Genomic DNA, 17,371 nt, shown 5'->3' on the forward strand with positions numbered 1-17,371 from the left:
TGGATATCTCCTTAAGTGTGCTGCTTAGGACTATGAGGAACCAGAGGGAGATCCCCTTCCTTGGCATCAGGTGGAAAAGAACTTGCTGTTGAAACAAACAATGCACACTTGGAAGTGCTTCTGAAGCCAATTCCATTATATTCCTCTTCAGATCCACTTACCTTGAAGATGCACCTAACCTTTATTTTGAATCCACTTCCTTGCTTCTCGATATATCTAGCCACCATGCTGACCTTCAACCTAATGTACTGTTATCACTCTCCTTCATGGCAAATCTTACCAAATGTAGTTCATCCATCAGATGAATAACCTCAATTAAACTCACTTATATATATATATCGTTTCTTCCCCTTTCCAAGAGACCAAAGAACACCAGGGAGAGGAAGAGACTTAAGAAATCCCTCTTCAGATCATGTGGCTGACAGCTTCAGAGGAGGAGATCCTGCAGATCATAAACATTGTGGCACCATGACCATATGGAGATGGAGAGCTGGCCTGCTCAGTTCCATATCTGGTTTCTATAATATTCCACATTATAGCATTGTTTCTGAAAGATGCTATTAGCCAATCCTTGTTGCTTAGCAACCATCCTTTTAGTCTGCTTTCAAGGTGAAAGGAAACCATGGAGCTTGGACTGTCATAAGAAAAAAAACAGAACTGCATTTGTCCCAAAAACTTGTGCACAATTGCACAAGTATTTTATTGTGGTAGTACATTGATGTGGTGGAACCCTTTTCAATCAGGAACACTCCTGATTGCTTTGGATGTATCCAGATCGTCACCTGTGTGCAACTAATGACATCTTGAACTTATGAAAAAGCATCCAGAGCCACAGAACTGAGAACTCACCATTCCTGAATAGCATAATCGATGACAAAATTAACATAATGCCCCATCCTGGCAACCTGTTACTTGCTGTATGCTTTTCAGACTTCAAAATGGGAAATCCAGGATATGTCTCCAACATCATGAGGATCTGGAGGCACAAGAACACTCAGAGTGAAGGTGACTTTGAGAGTCACTGGTAGAGGGCAGGTCTTCTTGGATAGTACAAATGCCTGCCTGCATCTAAAATGATAGTGCAAGCCTCATTTAAAGTAAAAAGTTTGTGTTACTGTCATTCTAACTGAGCAATTAGCATATGGTAATTGGCAACAACACAATTTGCCCAAGGGGATTATATGTATGCAGCCTGGAACCTACAAGCAAAATGCTGATGTTATCAAGCAGGACTTGTCGTCCTGATACACTGACACTGTATGCAAAACCATTCCTGGTTATAATCCAAACCAGCTTCCAAACTCTAATGATCTTTCAGATTAAACTTCAGCTAAATTCTCTTGCATCAGTAGCTGAACGACATTCCCTTTTGAATTCCCAATCCATTTTCCAGAAGTCAGAAGATTTATTTTCCAATATGACTGTCTCTCCCTGAACACGAATACACCAGCTCAACAACTTTGAAATGCAACTCATCAGTATTCATAGAACTAAATTCAAAACTTTACTGTTTAATTGCTAATGAACATCATCCCTATTATAAAACAAATATATTGAATTTGATCTTAAATATTAATTCAGCAAATGTATGATTACAATTATTCTTGAATTCTGGTTTAAATTTACAAAAAATGTATAAAATTACCAAACTTACATAAATTTAATTTTCTTTAAAACACTGTATAATTGGATTATAGAGTTCGCTAGAAGATAACACATATAGTCCAGAATTTTTTAATGCTGCATGCATTCAGACAGGAGATCAGACATGCCAAGAAGAAATAAGTTTGAAGAATTATGTATTTCAAGAAATCAAATAATTCCCTGATATACACACCATCTGTACTAAAATTAGCAGGAGCTGTATTACATAAAGAGATGTAAAATAAACTTGAATAGATTATTAAATTTGGAAAGCATACTTTAACAAATTAATTTACAAAACCATTTTTGGTCTTTTCACGTGGATTCTGATCATTTGAATGGAACACAAGACCATGGTAAAAGCACAGACTAAAAGTATATTAAAGTCTTCATCACACTTCTTAAACCTCTTTATGACAATGTCTCTCTTTATAACTGTAAAAGGCCTGTTGCTCATCCCTCATTTCAATCTCACCATCATTGCTGATCATGCCTTCAGCTGCCGAGGACCTAATCTCTGAAATTGCTGTTTCTCAGAGTAGGTCATCTCACAAGGATGTGTTTTCGGACCCCAGTTATTCACATTATCTATCCAAATTTGCTGAAATAACATTAGATGGCATTGTAGTCAACATAGATAATAGCATAAAATTACAAAGGAATATTGATCCTTTGTAATTTTCATTGGGAATTCAAAAGGGAATGTCGTTCAGCTACTGATGCAAGGGTGCTTGTCTGTGGGATGCCGTGATCGTATAGTAGTTAGTACTCTGCGTTGTGGCTGCAGCAACCTCGGTTCGTATCTGAGTCATGGCAATAATTGCTCTATTTGTCATAGGTGGCACAGTGGCACAGTGGTTAGCACTGCTGCCTCACAGCGCCAGGGACCCAGGTTCAATTCCCGCCTCAGGCGACTCTCTGTGTGGAGTTTGCACATTCTCCTCATGTCTGCGTGGGTTTCCTTCGGGTGCTCCGGTTTCCTCCCACAGTCCAAAAATGTGCAGGTTAGGTGAATTGGCCATGCTAAATTGCCTGTAGTGTTAGGTGAAGGGGTAAATGTAGGAGAATGGGTCTGGGTGGGTTGCGGGTCAGTGTGGACTTGTTGGGCCGAAGGACCTGTTTCCACACTGTAAGTAATCTGATCGACTAGATGAAATGGCAAAACTGTGACAGATAGAGTTCAATGAAAGCAAGTGTGAGGTTCTCCTTTTTGGATGAAGAAAGGATTGTTTGGGATACTTTCTAGATGGTATGAAATTAAATACAGGAGATGTCCAAAGACACTTGGGGAGTTCAGTTGCTTAGATTTTTCAAATGCCACGAGCAGGTGCAGGCTGAGTGGTATTATTATTAGACCATTAATCCAGAAGCTCAGCTAATGTTCTGGGGACCCGGATTCAAATCCTGCCATTGCAGATCTGGAATTAAAAACCTACTGATAACCATGAAAAGGTTGTTGGGAAAATTCCATCTGATTCACTAATGTCCTTCAGGAAATGAAATCTAATATCCTCACTGGTCTGGCCTACATGTGGTTCCAGAGCAACAGCAATGTGTTTGACTCTCAACTCTGAAATAGCCTAGCAAGCCACAGAACTCTACAAAATCTCAATAAAAAATTGGAACTGGACAGACCTGATATCAACCTTGGCACTGCAGTGGCTCAAGAAGGCAGCTCACCACCACTTTTTCAATGGTAACCAGGGATAGACAATAAATTCAGGTTAACCAGCAATGCAAATATCCTGTGAGTGAATAAATAAAATTAATCAATGCTCACTTTTACATCTCGTGGACTGGAGCATAAGTGTGCAGATGTTATGCTGCAGCTATACAAAACTCTGGTTCTATCCACTTGGAGTACTAAGAGCAGATCTGGGCACCAGCAGGTATATGTAGTTAGGCCACAGATCAACCATGATCTCAGTGAAGAGTGAAGTCAGCTTGAGGGGCTGAATGGTCTACTCCTGTTCCAAGTTCATTCTTGAAAGATCTGGTTCTAATTTTTAAATTAAATTTCCTGGTCTGAAATTGGCAGAAATAGTTCTTTTTGCTATACCTGATCTGTTCCCTCAATATCCTGAGAACTGAAATTACGTAACTCTTTAAGTTCAAAAGAATAAAATCTAGCTTGTGCAACCTCTCCTTGCAACTGAAGTCTAGATAGCATTTATACTGCATCTATACTGCATCCTACCAAAAAACATTTCCTAAAGCATGAGGCCCATAACTGTTTGCAGTACAGCTGGCCTTGCCTAACCAGGGCAGTGTCTATCTTGCATTGGTTAGTGTAGTTGGCTGAATGGCTGGCTGGTTTACAAAGCAGAGCTGGACCAATGGTGTGTGTTCAATTCCTGCACTGGCTGAGGTTTCCCTAAAGGCTCTTCCTTATCTGAGCTGTGGTGGCTGTCAGGCTAAGCCATGAGTTATCTCTTTCTAATAAGAGCAGCCCTATGATCTGGTAGGACGATGGTACCTTGATTGGAAATCACTAAAAACAGAAAGTACTAAAACCTCAACAGGTCTGCAGCATCTGTGAAGACAGAAACAGTTAATGTTTCGAGTATGATATAATCTTTCTTTGGAATTCTTTGTATAGTTGCAGCATGAATTTTATGCCCCTTGGACTCTGATCCATTAAATTTAAATGACACCATCAATTCATGTTTTTAACTACTTCCTGTACCAGTTCATGGCATTTCGATTATCTTTATGTGTAACTTTGAATCTCTTTGGATCTTCAGCATTTCAAGCTTATCATCATTAAAAAAAAATACGCTATTCTATCCTTTTAATATCTAAGTTTGATGATCTCATATCTGACTACATTAAAATGCATTTGCTCATTCACTTAATCTGTCAATGACTCTTTGTAATTTCTACACTGCTGACTATACCACCAATCTTTGTGTGGCACTTTTTTGGGTCAGTCACTCAATTCTGACCTGTCACTTAAATATCTTACTTGCATGCTTTTTATTTCTCCCTCTGTGTGTAATTACTTTACAGCTTTTAGTATTCCCTTTAATAAAAGTCCAAATTTTTCACTGATATGCTGTTTTCTTCTGTTCCCTTAGTTTTTGAACTAATATTTATACTATCTTTTCCACCTCAGCTCTCTGGCACACTGATGAGTTTAATATTCTTTTGATTGCCCTATTTACTCCTTCTGGCAAGACCCTGGCCCAGCAAAATGTTCCTGATAATTCTATTTTGAGTACTCAAATTATTTATTTAAGTGTGCAGCCCCATTCTGCATGGCCATGCATACATAGTAATTTAAGGGAACTGACTACTGCACAGTTTGTTCTGGGAATTTCAGGTTGCTTGCACATATGTGTAGCAGAGAGAGAACGTTGCTTTCATTGCAGATCAGGTTGACCTTGTCGCATTGGTATAAAGTTCCACCCAATTCTGTCATTGATACTAGTGTTTCATGAAGTGTATCTCTTCGCAAAACACTGCTGCAAAAATAGTAATTTCTTTCAAATGAATAAGTGTATTTTTACAGTAATGTCATTGATTTTTTAATGTATTTTTGTTTTTTAAGCTGCTACACATTGCCAAGATTATTGTTCGTTAGTTTATTATATATGTTTTCTGAATTAAAATATATGATATTAGTCAGTGGAAAGGATGCAGAAAAAGAAAAGCAACCGTGAGTGGATTATATCATCTTTTAACTTTGGGAACCGATTTTAAATACAGGCTATAGTTAGGGAATGGAAGGCTACTGACAGTTGAATGTTAGGATTATACAAAGAATGGTCTGAACATTTTCTTTTCTGCTAATAGTATAAAAACTATGATGCAAATTGGAAATGTCACACAATGTTTAGAGTTAAGGTACATGTAAAGTGGTCTTTATTCAGCATCAGTTCTATACCTTATTTGAATTGAAATTGCCTGGTTTTTACAGTGGGGCATGTGAGGTGAAATGTTTTCTGTTCTATCACTAAAAAGATTCTCATCTTGACTAATGATTTGTTTCTTTGTTATGAATCCTTGTTATCCTTAGGATTCAAGCTGAGGAGTTGTAGGTAGATTGGATAGGGAAGAAGGCATTTGGTATGCTTTCCTTTATTGGTCAAAGCATTGAGTATAGGAGTTGGGAAGTCATGTTGCAATGTACAAAACATTGGTTAGGCCACTTTTGGAACGTTGTGTGTAATTCTGGTCTCCCTCCTATCGGAACGATGTTGTGAAACTTGAAAGGGTTAAGAAAAGCTTTACAAGGATGTTGCCAGGGTTGGAGGATTTGAGCTATAGGGAGAGGCTGAATAGGCTGGAACTGTTTTCCCTGGAGTGTCGGAAGCTGAGGGGTGACCTTATAGAGATTTATAAAATCATGAGGCTCATGGATAAGGTAAATAGACCAAGTGTTTTCCCTGGGGTGGGGGAGTCCAGAACTAGAGGGCATAGGTATAAGGGTGAGAGGGGAAAGATTTAAATGGGTCCTAAGGGGCAACTTTTTCACACAGAGGGTGGTGTGTGTATGGAATGAGCTGCCAGGGGAATGGTGGTTGATACAATTACAATATTTAAAAGACATCTGGATGGATAATAAGGATAGGAAGAGTTTAGAGGAATATGGGCCAAGTGCTGGCAAATGGGACTAGATTAATTAAGGATATCTGGTAGGCATGGACAAGTTGGTCCAAAGGGTCTGTTTCCATGCTGTACATCTCTATGACACTATGAATTATGAAATCTATTCAGTAGGTCCTTGCTACGTTCAGATTCTCAGTATGAGGCTTAAAATACTTATTCTACTGTGTTCAAATAATAATAATAGCAGATACAGAATAAGCAACTTGATAATAGCGTGCATACGTTTTCCTATAATTTTCTTGTGGAGATTACAGTTCATTGATTTTATAATATATTTATTCTTTGGATGTAAGCATCACCGGCAAACATTTATTGCCATCCTTTTTTGCCATTGAGAAAGGGTTGATTAGCTATATTCTTGAATCATTACAGTCCTTCATTCACTTCAACTGAAATTCCCTCCCTAAGCCTTTCAACTTCACTCTCTTGATGGTGAGGAGGATGTGATTTATACAAGTTGTGTGAATGAGAAAATGCATGGCAGTTACAGTATAACGCAAAGTTATCCACTTTAATATAAAAAAAAGAATGGCAGCATATGATTTGAATGGATGGGAAGTGTTAATGTACAAAGAGATCTGGGGTGTCCGTATACACTAGTAACTGAAAGCGAGCATGTAGATGCAGCAAACAGTTAGGAAGGTAAATGGTATATTGGCCTTCGTTGCAAAAGGACTTGAGTATAACAGCAAGAAAGTCTTTTTGGAATTATACATGGCATTAGAGAGAGCACACCTGGAGTGCAGTTTTTGTCTCCTTACTCAAGAAAAAGACATCACCATAGGTGCACTGCAGTGAAGGTTCACCATACTGATACCTGGGGTGACAGGCTTGTCATATGAGGAAAGACTGGGTTGACTGTGCTTGAATTCAATGGAATTTAGAATAATGAGAGGGGATCTCATTGAATCAAAATTCTGACGGGGTTGAACAGACTGGATGAGGGAATGATGTTTAGCTCAGCCAGGGTGGTCAGACAAAGGATCACGGTTTCAGGATAGGCAGCAGACTATTTTGGACTGAGATAAATCATATTTACTCACTAAGAGAGTGGTGAATCTGTGAAATTCTCAATCATAGAAGACTGTGGAAACCAAGTCGCTGAATATGTTTAGGAAAGAAAGAGATTAATAGAAAAGAAAAATATCAAGGTTCTGGGGATAAAGCAGGAGTACAGCTTTGAGCTAGAAGGTCAGTAATCATCATGTTGAATAACAAAGATGGCTTGATGGCTTACTCCTGCTCCTATTTCTATGTTTCCTCTTTTATTATACTCAAATTTCATTTAGTTAATTATGCTTGCCACCAGCCTATATCTCATTGTTTGACTAGTCCTCAAACTCTTAAGTCTGAGTAGCACTTTAGGATTTTTAAACGATAAAGTAGCAATGTAAGTGCAAGCTGTAATTATTATCGTTATTGTTTAGTTTTGGTGATTTTGAATAAGCTTTACATTTGTAGAAGAGCCTTCGTAAATTTGATCCTGTAGCATTTCAGCAGTGTGGCTCTCATTGGCTATATTCCTGGAGTTTTCATCACATAACCTCTTCTCTCCAACGTTTTGACCTCAAGCTCCTGCCGTTCATTGTTAAATATGTCCAACTGGATGATGCCTTCCCATAACAATTGAAAATTGAATATATTCCTTGTTAGGAGTCTTGTGGTGCAGTGGTAGAGTCATAGAGTCATAGAGATGTACAGCGTGGAAACAGACCCTTTGGTCCAACCCGTCCATGCCAACCAGATATCCCAGCCCAATCTGCCAGCACCCGGCCCATATCCCTCCAAACCCTTCCTATTCATGTACCCATCTAAATGCCTCTTAAATGTTGCAATTGTATCAGCCTCCACCACTTCCTTTGGCAGCTCATTCCATACCCATACCATCCTCTGTGTGAAAAAGTTGCCCCTTAGGTCTCTTTTATATCTTTCCCCTCTCACCCTAAACCGATGCACTCTAGTTCTGGACTCTCCGACCCCAGGGAAAAGACTTTGCCTATTTACCCTATCCATGCCCCTCATAATTTTGTAAACCTCTGTAAGGTCACCCCTCAGCCTCCAACGGCCCAGGGAAAACAGCCCCAGCCTGTTCAGCCTCTCCCTGTAGCTCAAATCCTCCAACCCTGGCAACATCCTTGTAAATCTTTTCTGAACCCTTTCAAGTTTCACAACATCTTTCTGATAGGAAGGAGACCAGAATTGCACGCAATATTCCAACAGTGGCCTAACCAATGTCCTAGTGACCCTACATTGGAGAATGCTGATCCAAGTTCATATCCCACCTAGCTCAGAGGTTTGACATAGACTGTCAGAATAGGCTGATGAAAATAGTCCTTGTTACTTAATTGGGTGATTCTTGACTCTCAGCCAAATGTTTCTTTATAACATCCTCAATACCTTCTAACTAATAAGTGATGATATTCAATGACATGGAATAATAAAGCCAAAGTTTTGTTTTGTTTTAACATTGAGATTTCCCCCCTAGTTGGTCTTAGCAGTGATCTGGTTGAAATCTTCATTCCTGAATACTTCAGGTCGATCTTGAGAGTTGGCAACATTATCACCAGTCCAGCAAGTTAAAATAATTGCCATTTAAGCACTTTTATTAAAGTGTTCACATTACACTGCAGAAGTGCAGGAAGTCTGCTCACCACCACCTTCTGCAAGACAATTAGGAATAGGCAATAAATATTGGGTTTGCCAATCAGGTCCACATTTCCTGAGTAAATTAAAATAAATAAATTCTTGCAAACTGATGTGAGTTCTCACTTTATAGCAAGAAACCAACTTCTCTGCTGGAAGCTCAAGTATGCAGATATTTTCTAATCAATTTATTCAGCGATATTATACACCTTTAGAGTGGGTGGGAATTGAACCTGGATCTCCTAGCCTAGAAGTGGTGACACTTTCACTATGCCACAAAAACTCTAGTTAATGGCTGTACCAGCAGGGGACATTTTTGCCTGTGACAATATACATTAGTCAGACTTCAATGAGCACATATGAGCAGATGGCGAGGAAAGACAGATACGAAGGGATTGGAATTAAGCCCTGAGGGTGACCTTTTTAGTAAATCTGCTTTTTTTAAAAATCAAGTTTTATACCTTGTAGTGTTACCGCAGTATTGTTCCGTCTATTGCAACGTACTCGGCGGTTTCACAAGATCCTGCCAAAAAAAAATTACGCCGTTTGTCTCAGATTTCCACGGAATTTGCACCAAATTTACAACACTTTGCAGGTTTGTATTTTTCGTGTGTTCTAGTGAGGTGAAGGATTGTGGCAACAAGATTGCTGACAAGACCTGAATATGTTTTGTTCACTTCCTTGCAAGAATACTTGACACAAAGTGGAATAAATGTTCACCTTATTTTTAATTTGTTGCTGATGAAATTTCAACCAATTGCCATACTCTGCACTAAAAGAGCCAATCAGTCTGCTGTCATAAATATTTCACTCCACTCTCTGCATATATAACGCACTGTTTATAGCTACACAATAAATACAAAACATCTAACTATACTCCTGGATCGGCTACAGTGAAGGATACATTGGCTGGGAAATTGGATTGGACAGTTCTCCTATCAGTCCTTTCCAACCTCATTCACTTCTCGATGGCTTTACCGCCCTTTTTTTGCGACACCCTTCATTTTTCCTCTCACTTCCCTCAGCTACCTTCCTTGGTATAGACGGGCAAGCAAGGGACCATTTGGCATTGGCACTCAAGCTTTACAGGTCGGCACATTGGTCGTGTTGCACTCGTGAGCTGGCAAGCAGAGAAATGCACAACACTGGTGGGGAAACTACTTCGTGACAGAACATATTTAACGTTTAGAAGGACGTGGTGTTTGGTGCCAGGGAAAACACAAAGAAAAGATAGATCGATAATAATTCATTAACATCTTTAACATATTTGTTAAAGGCTAATTTAACCTTCGTTATATACAGGAACAAACAGCAAATTTCCTGGTTAATGCACCAGGAAGCACAAAACCAGTCTCCCCTCCTGAGCCACTTTCCCCCCAACCCCTCCCTTCACTGAGATAATCTGATCAAGAATGACAAACTCGCCCTCTAGGGGAAGTCCAAGTGTGAATGTCAAGCAAGATTAGTTTCAGTTTTGTGTGGTTGCTTGGTCGATAAGCCAGTCCTGTGATATTGAAACTTTCGAACGTTCCTACACATGCTTAAACAATAATACAATTTCACTGTTTAAGTTTGCATCATTTATACAATATTAGAAATTGATTTGGGTGAGTAAAAGTGACTAAAAGCTTGATGAAGGAATTCTTGCAGACATTCCACAGAGGAAATGCTGTGTGTCAGCTAAACTAATGGTTACAGAAGACTGCTGTGAGGAACATCAAACAACGATTTCCGTTACATGCACAGCATTTGTCTGAATCCTGATGCACATGAACAAATTAAAGAGGCCTGTGATGCAATACTAATGATCCCTCGTGGGATTACCTTTCAGTGATACCATTCAAGCCGCAAACAGATCCAAGGCTGATCTATTACACGCTTCAAAAATAATCTGGACAGGTAGCATCCTTTTTGTTATTAGCCTGCTACATAGTTGAGGCTTTGCTTTATCTTTGAGCACTGTGTGTAAGAACTTCGATATTTAATTCCAAGAAAGCTATACCAAAAACCAAACTGGTTCATGCCAGTCAGTCAGCAGACAGGGCAGGAAACCAAATGCTGACTGAAATGGTCAAATCCTGTCAAGGATCACTGAACTGATTAATGAAGCAGTACGGAGAAAAGTGGCCCTTATTATATGACCTTACACATTTCAATTAAATGGATTGCACACTTGAAAAATGACAATGAGTGTAGCAGTCCCTTACAGCTAATTACATGAAAAATACTTTATGTATGGTCTTGCAGACTATTCTAGCCTCAGCAGTAAGACCCTGTCAAGTACAAATCTTTCTTTTCTAACTTGTTCGTGGCCTGAGGGGAAGAACAAGTCAAATGACTCTTGGTGTAGATCAGGAAAATGGCACTTTAAAAGTGACTGAGTCGATTTCATTCTTTCATATATTCACTTATAACATTTTAACAGTCACAAATAGTTCAGAATGGTGTGTTCAGCTATATTTCAGTAAAAGAAAAATGGAAAATAATGGAAACAATGCAAGCAACAACTGGATGTGGAAAATAAAATGACATAGTTTCAGTACTATGCAAAGATATGAGTGAAAATATTATGTATGAAAGAAATGTTTACTACAAATATGAAAGATCCAGGCAGTCCATTTTGAATTTGAATAACGTCTGAAAACTAATCGATTATTTGTTGATCTTCAGAATATTATGCAGTACTTCTCTTTCTAATTGCTATAAATGTTCCTATCAGGACTCTTACTCTCACAAATTAAAAACAAAAGACATTGACCACTGTCTTGGAGCAGAGTTGAATAGTTTTAAACAATTAAGCTTGAATAATTTTTAAAATGAAAACATATTTAAAATAGCAATATTTTCTTTTATAAGTCATCAAATTGTTCATTTTTTAAATGTTATGTTATTTAAACCTTTTCAGTAATGCACATTAAACGTTTATTTTAAAAATTGCCATCCTAAAATGCATAATCAAACATCGGTATTTGAATGCGGAGTACAACCAAGTCTCTTGAAGAGGAATACTGCAACTTTAAAGTGCTCAAATATTGACAGATCTAATGGATTTTTAAAATGTTTATGTTATCTGTGTTTAACACATTGCTCAACTTATTCACACAAATCCCTGATTTGCGGTATTTTAATGCAACTGTTTTTCAGTTTTGCTATTTTAGGAAAGAACAATTGATTTCTTAATGACTTCCTTTGAACATTCTGAATATAGATTGATTTTTCTCTCCAGCCCTTTGCTTTGCGTTATCAGAGAAGTATTGCAACAATGGTGAAGGAACAGAAAAGAAAGCAACACTTGAATTTATATACACCATTTTGGAGCTTCAGGATGTTCCAAAACATCCTTCAAATAACGAAGTATCATTCAATTTGTAATACTAGAAATCTGGAAGACACATTTCTGCACATAAACTTAATCTCATAGTAATTCAATAACTGGTGTTTCAATGATGTTGGCTGAAGGATAATGGTCAAGAAACTAAGGAAATTTCATATGCTGTTCTCCAAATAGTGACATGGTATCACTTCATTCAGCTGACAGTGCAGACAGGGTAATGATTTAACCTCTCATTTCAAAGATGGCATCTCAAACAGTGCAGCACTCCCTCAGCACTGTAGAGGAGTGCCAGCCCTTATTTTGGTGCTCATGATTTCTTCTCTGAGCCTCAAAATTTACATTTACACAATGCACTGCAGTAACTCAATAAAGCTCCTTTGACAGAATCCAAACCCATGATTTCTAGCACCGAGAAGGACAAGAGTGGCAGAGAGTTGTGAATACCACAATCTGAAAATATAACACATGTTATGTGAGCATTCCTGCTTATCATGTTGTAAATGGAATTAACCTGAGTCAGCACCTACTTGGTGATGTAGGCTTGCGGATTCATTCTTAAGTATTGGCATCTGGTGATCCAGTACAGTAGAGGAAAACCACTTACTGGCCTAATTAGATGAGATTCTTTTTTTGAAGAAATAATTTATTGCATGCCAGCAAATACTTACAGTTTACTTTGATTCAATAGACATTGTTGCAGAGAACATGAGAAAGACCTAGATTTTACATCTTACTCCTTTCAGTTAGTTCATCCAAAAGTCTATATGGATCATCATAGTGGATGGTGGTCAAGGAAATACTCAATATTAACTCTTTTAGACGCTTACAGCCTTATACATCACCAAAGCTATATTTTCCATTTTTTAATATGACACATTTGTATGTATAACTGCATTTCCCAGCTGCTGCCTTCACAAATTCAGGCAGTCTGGAGGTTTCATTATTCACAAATAATTCATTTGCATCAGACTTAGAAGACTGGATGATCTCTGGATTGAAAACTTTAATTCTTCTTCTGATTGTGTGAGATTGGAAAGTCCCTTATAACTGGAGGATCTTTAATGGATTTGCTTCATGCAGGTTGGCTGCTCAGTCAAAATAGATCTGCCCTTTGCATCTGTACAAAGTCTGTTGGCTCCGAGACCATAGGGTCACATCCTGCTGGGAGCTGAGCAGGTGTCTGATCTCGGGTAGGCTTCCAACCGTCAAAGGCTTGGGCATTTCTCCCTCTGATATAAAGTCAGAAGGAGTAGAATCTGTGTGGAGTTGAGGAGCTGCAAAAGAAAAAGCACCCTGGTAAGAGATCTGTATAGGTCTTCCAGCAGTAGTCAGGATGTGCGGCAGAAAATAAATCAAAAGTTAGAAAAGGCATGTAAGAAAACACACAATCACAGTAATCATGGGGGTTACAATATGCATGTGGATTGGAAAAACCAGATTGGTAGCAGATTCCTAGAAAAGGAATTCCTGGAATATCAACAAGCTGGTTTTTTTGGAGCAGCTTGTGGTAGAGCCTACAAGGAAACACGCAATTCTGGATTTGGTGATTTGTAATGAGATAGACTTGATTAGGGAGCTTAAGGTGAATGAACCCCCTCGCAGCAGTAACCATAAATATGACAAAATTCACCCTTGCAATTTGAGAAGGAGAAGATGGAATCAGATGTAACGGTATTATACTTGAGTAACTGTAACTACAAAGACAAGAGGAAGGCGTTTGCGAGAGTTGATTGGAAGGGGAGCTTAGGAGGGAAGACAGTAGAGCAGCTATGCCAGGGGTTTCTAGGGTAATTCAGCAGGTAAAGCAGAAATTCATCCCATAGAATAAGAAATTTACTCAGAGGAAGATGGCTGAGAAGGGAAGTCAGGGACAGCATAAAAGAAAAAGAAACAGCACATAATGTGGTGAAGAATAATGGGAAGCCAGAGGATTGGGAAGCCTTTAAAAACCAGCAGAGGATAATTAAAAAAGCAATGAGGGCTGAGATGAAATTTGAGGGTAAGCTAGCTAGTAATATAAAAGAAGATTGCAAGCGTTCTTTAGACATATAAATGATTAGAGAGAGCCAATTGTGGACTTTAGATCATTGGAAAGTGAGGCTGGAGAAATAGTAATGGAGAACAAAGAAATGGTGGAGGAACTGAATAGGTACTTTGTGAAGACATCAGGAGCAAACCAGAATTTCAAGAGAATCAGAGGGCAGAGGTGAGTGTAGTGGCTGTCACTAAGGAGATGATGCAAAGGAAGCTGAAAGGTCCGAACTGCATAAATCACCCAGACCAACTCGACTGAATCCCAAAACTATGAAGGAGATAGTTGAGGAGATTGTGGAGGCTATGGTCATGATCTTTCAGGAATCACTGGAGTCAGGGAGGGTCCCAGAGAATTGGAAAATAGCAAATGTAACACCTCTGTTTAAGAAGGAAGGGAGACAAAAGATAGGAAATTATAGCCTGACCTTGGTTACTGCTAAGATTTTAGAGTCCATTATTAAGGATGAGATTGCACACTATTTGAAAGTGCATCGTCAAGTAGGGCTGAGTCAGAATCTTTTAGAATTCTTTGAGGAAGAAACAAGTAAGTTAGACAAGGGAGAGCCAGTGGATGGGATCTATTTGGATTTCCAGAAGGTGTTTGACAAGATGCCACACAGGAGGCTGCTAAATAAGATAAGAGCCTATGGTGCATGCTACTGACATGGACACAGGATTGGCTGATTGGCAGAAAGCAGAGATTGGGGATAAAGGGGTCTATTTCATGTTGGCAGCCAGTGAGTAGCATAGTTTTGCAGCGGTCAGCATTGGGACAACTATTCACAATGCACATTAATGATCTGGATAAAGAAACTGAGAGCACTGTTGCCAAGTTTGCAGATGACACAAAGATAAGTGGAGGGGCAGGTAGTGTTGAGGAAGTGGGGAGGCTACAGAGGACTTGGACAGGCTGGGACAGTGGGCAGATGTGATACATTGTGGGAAAATGTGAGGTTATGCACTTTGGTACAAAAAAAGGGGCTATTTTCTAAATGTAGAACACTCCAGAAATCTGAAACAAAAATGGACTTAATTCAGGATTCTGTGAAGGTTAACATGCAGGTTCAGTTGGCACTTTGGAAGGCAAATGCAATGTTAGCGTTCATTTCAAAAGGGCTAGTACAAAGATTGTGTATGGCTCTGATCAGACTGTATTTGGAATACTGTAAGCAGTTTCAGGTCCAGTATCTAAAGAAGGAGATGCTAGAAGTGCAGTGGGTCCAGAGTACGTTGATAAGAAAGTTCATGGGGATGAAGGGCTTGTCATATGAGGAGTGGTTGACAACTCTAGGTCTGTACTTGATTGAGTTTAGAAGGATGAGGGGGATCTCATTTTAAACTACAGAATGTTGAGACCCCTGGATAGAGTGGACACGGAGAAGATTTTTCCACTACTAGGATCCGAGGACGCAGCCTCAGAATGAAAGGATTACCCTTTAGAACTGAGATGAGTCAGAATGTGGTTATCTGTGGAACTCATTGCCACAGTAGACTGTGGAGGCCAAGTTATTGAGTGTATTTAAGACAGAGATAGATAGATTCTTGATTATTAAGGGGATCAAAAGAACCAAGGGAGAAGGCAGGAGAATGGGGTTGAGAAACATATCAACCACAATCCAATAGCAGAGCAGGCTTGATGGGCGGAATGGCCTATTTCTACTCCTATATCTTATGATCTTATGGTCTCCTGCAAGGACATAAAGTGGGCGGATCACTAAGGTGCAAGTGGATGGCACGGCTGTTAGTGTTGGTGCATGTGGGGGCAATATGTTGTGGTGTTCTGTGTGAGGAGGCAAATGGAGGGCATTCAGGGTTAGTGGTGTGGGAGAGTGGGACAGTGATATCAGTTGAGTAACTGGGTACTGCTGCATGCAACATAGATGGTTTCAGGGCATGGGCCAATGGTGGGTATGGTGCAAGATGGAGTCAGTACGAGGTTGCAGCGTACAGCATTTAGTCTGGCAGGACAACTGAGGTCATTGATCTTCTTTTGCACTACAGCGTGGTCCTGTGTACCTTGGAGTTGACATTGATCTGGATGGTTATCTCTGACTAGCCTTCTCTGATGGTTCTTCAGAAAATGAATACCTCTTCACTGTACCACCCCATTCAGCAGAAGCGCCAGCTCTCCCTTGGAGAAATGCCTTGCCAGCCTCACCTTCTCCCTTACCCTCCTCTCATTGCTTGCAGGACAGAGCAGGTCAGTTGCCAAATGCCAGTGCTCTTCCATGTAAGCCGTCAGTGTTCAAAGATGGTGTAGATGCAAGAGATGCTAGTCCTAGGGCAGATATCTGCTCAGTGGCAAGTTTTTCCCAGAAGGGCACATGTTAAGATGGAGTGGAGATCAGATGTTCTCCAAGGCATGTGGTGGGAATGGTGATTAGTGCAGAAAGTCTGATAAGATCCGGCAAAAAAACTCATTCGGTCTTTTGGCAAGAATTCCTCCAACAAACCCAATATGTCTTCCACTTAAAACTATTAGATCCAGCCATAGGCACTGTTTTATTTATGGACATTGGACTTTAAAAAGATTGAAACTAATTGTTAGTTACTTTTCCATATGGTGGTTGAATAATTTGTAGGTTTTCGTTTTATCTAAATCTATGGGCTCTGAATTTTTAATTTGAGGACATTGGAGATTTTTAAATTACACTTTGGAATGATGCATAAATACAGCTACAGTTTTTGAATTCTTAGAAAACTGACATTTTTGTGAACAGATTAATAATGACTGCACTTCCAATTAATCTATTGTGTGTCATGCTCCATGAATAAAATGGTGATCTAATTAGACTGTCTATAAATTCAAATCAATTTACACTTTTTTCTGTTGTCGTATAAAGTTTTAATTGTCTGCCTTTTTTACATAATTCTTGAAAATAAATAGGTTATTTCAGACAGCTATAACTTGGCACTATACTAAAGAAAGATATATAGTAAACATATTTAAACCATTCGGAACTATGAACAATTTTTCAGACTTTGACAATCTAAAATGTTATAGGGTCATACAGTATAGAACATTACGGACATCTTGTCTCCATCAACACAGAAAAATCCATTACCTCTCTACACACTTTCCAATTTCTAGCACTTAGCCCATAG

The 17,371-nt window shown here is 39.1% G+C and overlaps 1 long non-coding RNA gene across 1 annotated transcript in view; it reads right to left on the bottom strand.

The window, feature by feature from the left end:
• Window positions 1-12,890: 12,890 nt before the first annotated feature.
• LOC140480340 (uncharacterized) overlaps window positions 12,891-17,371 on the bottom strand; it is a 77,124-nt gene continuing 72,643 nt past the window's right edge. Inside the window, exon 3 of the long non-coding RNA XR_011961264.1 lies at window positions 12,891-13,506. This is a non-coding gene — a long non-coding RNA (uncharacterized lncRNA). The remainder of the gene's footprint in view (window positions 13,507-17,371) is intronic.

This window comes from Chiloscyllium punctatum, chromosome 8, assembly GCF_047496795.1.
Source record: "Chiloscyllium punctatum isolate Juve2018m chromosome 8, sChiPun1.3, whole genome shotgun sequence".
Lineage (NCBI taxonomy): Eukaryota > Metazoa > Chordata > Chondrichthyes > Orectolobiformes > Hemiscylliidae > Chiloscyllium > Chiloscyllium punctatum.